This window comes from Arachis hypogaea, chromosome 1 (assembly GCF_003086295.3).
Source record: "Arachis hypogaea cultivar Tifrunner chromosome 1, arahy.Tifrunner.gnm2.J5K5, whole genome shotgun sequence".
Lineage (NCBI taxonomy): Eukaryota > Viridiplantae > Streptophyta > Magnoliopsida > Fabales > Fabaceae > Arachis > Arachis hypogaea.
This window is the reverse complement of record NC_092036.1, coordinates 15,389,595-15,395,594: the sequence shown is the minus strand read 5'-3', so window position 1 is coordinate 15,395,594 and position 6,000 is coordinate 15,389,595.

The window sequence follows — 6,000 nt, the reverse complement described above, 5'->3', positions numbered from 1 at the left end:
CTCAAGAGGGGAGACCTCAAACCAATTGCAAGAAGTTGGCTAGACTTTATTGCGCATTCCATACTGCCCACTAGCAACCGTTCTGAGGTCACTATCAAGAGAGCAGTGATGATTCATTGCATTATGCTTGGAAAAGAAGTGGAGGTTCATCATGTGATTGCTTGTGAGATCTACACAATTGCAAACAAGAATTCCACTGAAGCCAAATTGGCTTACCCAAGCTTGATTTCCTTGCTCTGTAAAGAGGCTGGGGTAAAGATGGGAGTAGATGAATTCATACCCATTGAACAGCCAATCACCAAGAAGTCAATGGAAGGACAAATGCAAGACAACTCTATCAAGAGGAGGGCGCAGGAATTCCTCCCTGAGTTCCCTAAAATTGACTACTGGACCAGCCTAGAAGCATCTATCACCAAGTTACAAGAAACTATGGAGCAACTGAAGGAAGAACAGTAGAATCAGAACTGCATGCTCTGCAAATTGCTGAAGGAACAAGAGAAGCAGGGGCGTGAACTCCAAGAGTTGAAACGCCAAAAGCTCTCCTCTCAAGTTGAGGGAGCATCCACTTCTCAAAATCAAGGTTGTTGAGTCCTAACTCTGTGAAAACTTCTATCATTAGGAGCCTATTTAAATTTTTTGTTTTTTTGTTTTCTATTTTTATTTTCTAGTCTCATCTTATATCTATTTTTGAGTCTTGTTCTTAATTCATAATTAATAAAATTTAAAATTCATGTCTTAAAACTATGAATGTCCTATGAATCCATCACCTCTCTTAAATGAAAAAAAATGCTTTAATCACAAAAGAACAAGAAGTACAGGATTTCGAAATTTATCCTTGAAACTAGTTGAATTAGTTTGATGTGGTGACAATACTTTTTGTTTTCTGAATGAATGCTTGAACAGTGCATATGTCTTTTGAATTTGTTGTTTTGAGAATGTTAAAATTGTTGGCTCTTGAAAGAATGAGGGAAAAAGAGAACTGTTATTGAGGATCTAAAAAAATCATCAGATTGATTCTTGAAGCAAGAAAAAGCAGTGAATACAAAAAAAATATAAAATTTCGAAAAAAAAGGAGAGAAAGAAAAAGAAAAAGAAAGAAATAAAGTTGTGATCCAAGGCAAAAAGAGTGTGCTTAAGAACCCTGGACACCTCTAATTGGGGACTCTAGCAAAGCTGAGTCACAATCTGAAAAGGTTCACCCAATCATGTGTCTGTGGCATGTATCTATCCGGTGGTAATACTGGAAGACAGAGTGCTTTGGGCCACGGCCAAGACCCATAAAGTAGCTGTGTTCAAGAATCATTATACTTAACTAGGAGAATCAATAACACTATCTGAGTTCTGAGTTCCTATAGATGCCAATCATTCTGAACTTCAAAGGATAAAGTGAGATGCCAAAACTGTTCGGAAGCAAAAAGCTACTAGTCCCGCTCATCTAATTGGAGCTAAGTTTCCTTGATATTTTGGAGTCTATAGTATATTCTCTTCTTTTTATCCTACTTTGATTTTCAGTTGCTTGGGGACAAGCAACAATTTAAGTTTGGTGTTGTGATGAGCGGATAATTTATACGCTTTTTGGCATTGTTTTTAGTGTGTTTTTAGTATGATCTAGTTAGTTTTTAGTATATTTTTATTAGTTTTTAGTTAAAATTCACATTTCTGGACTTTACTATGAGTTTGTGTGTTTTTCTGTGATTTCAGGTATTTTCTGGCTGAAATTGAGGGTCCTGAGCAAAAATCTGATTCAGAGACTGAAAAGGACTGCAGATGCTGTTGGATTCTGACCTCCCTGCACTCAAAGTGGATTTTCTGGAGCTACAGAAGTTCAATTGGCGCGATCTCAACGGCATTGGAAAGTAGACATCCTGGGCTTTCCAGCAATGTATAATAGTCCATACTTTGCCCGAGATTTGATGGCCCAAACCGGCGTTGCAAATCTGCCTCAGAATTTCCAGCGTTTAACGCTGGAACTGGCATAAAAACTGGAGTTAAACGCCCAAACTGGCATGAAAGCTGGCGTTTAACTCCAGAAAAAGTCTCTACACATGAAAGCTTCAATGCTCAGCCCAAGCACACACTAAGTGGACCCAGAAGTGGATTTTTACGTCATTTACTCATTTCTGTATACCCTAGGTTACTAGCTTACTATTAATAGGATCTTTTGACATTGTATCTGTACCTCATGACACTTTACACGTTTCTTTGTGTACCTTCCACAGCATGAGTCTCTAAACCCCATGGTTGGGGTGAGGAGCTCTGCTGTGTCTTGATGGATTAATGCAATTACTACTGTTTTTCATTCAATCATGCTTGCTTCCATTCTAAGATATCACTTGTTCTTAAATCGGATGAATGTGATGATCCGTGACAATCATCATCATTCTCAACTATGAACGTGTGCCTGACAACCACCTCCATTCTACCTTAGATTAAGTAGATATCTCTTGGATTCTTTAACCGGAATCTTCGTGGTATAAGCTAAAACTGATGGCGGCATTCAAGAGAATCCGGAAGGTCTAAACCTTGTCTATGGTATTCTGAGTAGGATTCAATGATTGAATGACTGTGACGAGCTTCAAACTCCTGAGGGCGGGGCGTTAGTGACAGACGCAAAAGAATCACTGGATTCTATTCCGGCCTGATTGAGAACCGACAGATGGATAGCCGTGCCGTGACAGGGTGCATTGAACATTTCCACTGAGAGGATGGGAGGTAGCCATTGACAATGGTGAAACCCTTGCATACAGCTTGCCATGGAAGGAGCCTTGCGTGCTTGAAGAAGAAGACAGTAGGAAAGCAGAGATTTAGAAGATGGAGCATCTCCAAAACCTCAACCTATTCTCTATCACTGCAAAACAAGTACTTATTTCATGTTCTTTTACTTTTCACAATCAATCCTGATAATTTCTGATATCCTGACTAAGATTTACAAGATAACCATAGCTTGCTTCAAGCCGACAATCTCCGTGGGATCGACCCTTACTCACGTAAGGTATTACTTGGACGACCCAGTGCACTTGCTGGTTAGTTGTGCGGAATTGCAAAAGTGTGATTGCAATTTCGTGCACCAAGAAGCTCCACCGTTGAAAATACATAAGTGATAAAGGTTCAGGCATGGCCGAATGGCCAGCCCCCAAAACGTGGTCAATAGACTAGATAGTCAAAGACCTCTAATAAACTAGTAAAAAGTTCTATTTATACTAAATAGCTACTAGGGTTTACAGAAGTAAGTAATTGATGCATAAATTCACTTCCGGGGCCCACTTGGTGTGTGCTTGGGCTGAGCTTGATCTATCCACGAGCTGAGGCTTCTCTTGGAGTTGAACACCAAGTTGTAACGTGTTTTGGGCGTTCAACTCTGGTTCGTGATGTGTTTCTGGCGTTTGACTCCAGAATGCAGCATGGAACTGGCGTTGAGTGCCAGTTTACATCATCTAATTACGAATAAAGTATAGACTATTATATATTGATGGAAAGCTCTAGATGTCTACTTTCTAACGCCATTGAGAGCGCGCCATTTGAAGTTCTGTAGCTCCAGAAAATCCATTTTGAGTGCAGGGAGGTCAGATTCCAACAGCATCATCAGTTTTTTGTCAGCCTCCTATTAGAGTTTTGCTCAGGTCCCTCAATTTCAGCCAGAAAATACCTGAAATCACAGAAAAACATACAAACTCATAGTAAAGTCTAGAAATGTGAATTTAGCATAAAAACTAATGAAAACAACTCTAAAAGTAACTAGATCATACTAAAAACTTCCTAAAAACAATGCCAAAAAGCGTATAAATTATCCGCTCATCATCTTCTTTGGAGTTAAACGCCCGTTTGTAACTTGTTTCTGGCGTTTGACTCTACTTTGCAAATTGTTTCTGGTGTTTAATGCCAGAATAGGGCATAAAGCTGGCGTTAAACACCAGTTTGCGTCATCTAAACTCGGGCAAAGTATGAACTATTATATATTGCTGGAAAGTCCTGGATGTCTACTTTCCAACGCAATTCAGAGCGCGCCATTTGGATTTCTATAGATCCAAAAAATCCATTTCGAGTGAAGGGAGGTCAGAATCCAACAGCATCAGCAGTCATTTTTCAGCCTCTGAATCAGATTTTTGCTCAGGTCCCTCAATTTCAGCCAGAAAATACATGAAATTACAAAAAAACACACAAACTCATAGTAAAGTCCAGAAATGTGAATTTTTCTTAAAAACTACTAAAAATATACTAAAAACTAACTAAATCATACTAAAAATTATGCAAAAATAATGCCAAAAAGCGTATAAATTATCCGCTAATCACAACACCAAACTTAAATTATTACCTGTCCCCAAGCAACTAAAAACAAAATAGGATAAAAAGAAGAGAATATACAATGAATCTCACAATATCAATGAAACTTAGTCCCAATTAGATGAGTGGGGCTAGTAGCTTTTTGCTTCAGAACAGTTTTGGCATCTCACTTTATCCTTTGAAATTCAGAATGATTGGCATCTATAGGAACTCAGAATTTTGGATCGTGTTATTAATTCTCCTAGTTCAGTATGTTGATTCTTAACACAACTATTTTATGAGTCTTGGCCGTGGCCCTAAGAAATTTGTTTTCCAGTATTACCACCGGATACATAAATGCCACAGACACATAACTGGGTGAATCTTTTCAGATTGTGACTCAACTTTGCTAAAGTCCCCAGTTAGAGGTGTCCAAAGTTCTTAAGCACACTCTTTTTTCTTTGGATCACGACTTTTACCACTCAGTCTCAAGCTTTTCACTTGGACCTTCATGACACAAGCACATGGTTAGGGACAACTTGATTTAGCTGCTTAGGCCTGGATTTTATTTTCTTGGGCCCTCCTATCCATTAATGCTCAAAGCCTTGGATCCTTTTACCCTTGCCTTTTGGTTTAAAGGGCTATTGCTTTTTCTTTTTCTTTCTCTTTTTTTTGCCACTTTTTTTTCACTGCTTTTTCTTGCTTCAAGAATCAATTTCATGATTTTTGAGATTATCAATAACATTTCTCTTTGTTCATCATTCTTTCAAGAGCCAACAATTTTAACATTCATAAACTGCACTATCAAAAATATGCACTGTTCAAGCATTCATTCAGAAAACAAAAAGTATTGCCACCACATCAAAATAATTAAACTAAATTCAAGATAAAATTTGAAATCCAAGTACTTCTTGTTCTTTTGTAATTAAACACATTTTTCATTTAAGAGAGGTGAAGGATTCATGGAATTATTCATAGCTTTAAGACATAGATACTAGACACTAATGATCATGTAATAAAGACACAAACCTAGACAAACATGAAGCTCAAAAACCAAAAACAGAAAATAAATAGACAAGGAGATTAAGGAATGAGTCCACCTTAGTGTGGTTGGCGTCTTCCTCTTGAAGAGCCAATGGAACGCCTAAGCTCCTCTATGTCTCTTCCTTGCCTTTGTTGCTCCTCCCTCATAGCTCTTTGATCTTCTCTAATCTCATGGAGAATGATGGAGTGCTCTTGGTGCTCCACCCTTAGTTGGTCCATATTGTAACTCAAGCCTTCCAAGGAGGTGTTGAGTTGTTCCCAATAGTTGTGTGGAGGAAATTGCATTCCTTGAGGCATCTCAGTGATTTCTTGATGAGGATCTTCCTCATGCTCTTGTTGGGGTCCATGAATGAGCTCTCTTGTTTGCTCCATCCTTTTCTTAGTGATGGGCTTGTCCTATTCAATGAGGATGTCTCCTTCTATGTCAATCCCAGCTAAATTGTATAGATGACAAATGAGATGAGAAAAGGCTAACCATGCCAAGGTGGATGACTTGTTAGCCACCTTGTAGAGTTCTAGAGGTATGATCTCATGAACTTCCACTTCCTCCCCAATCATGACACTATGTATCATGATGGCCTGATCCACAGTCACTTCAGATCGGTTGCTAGTAGGAATGATGGAGCGTTGGATGAACTCCAACCATCCTCTAGCCACAGGCTTAAGGTCCGATCTTCTCAATTGAACCGGATTGCC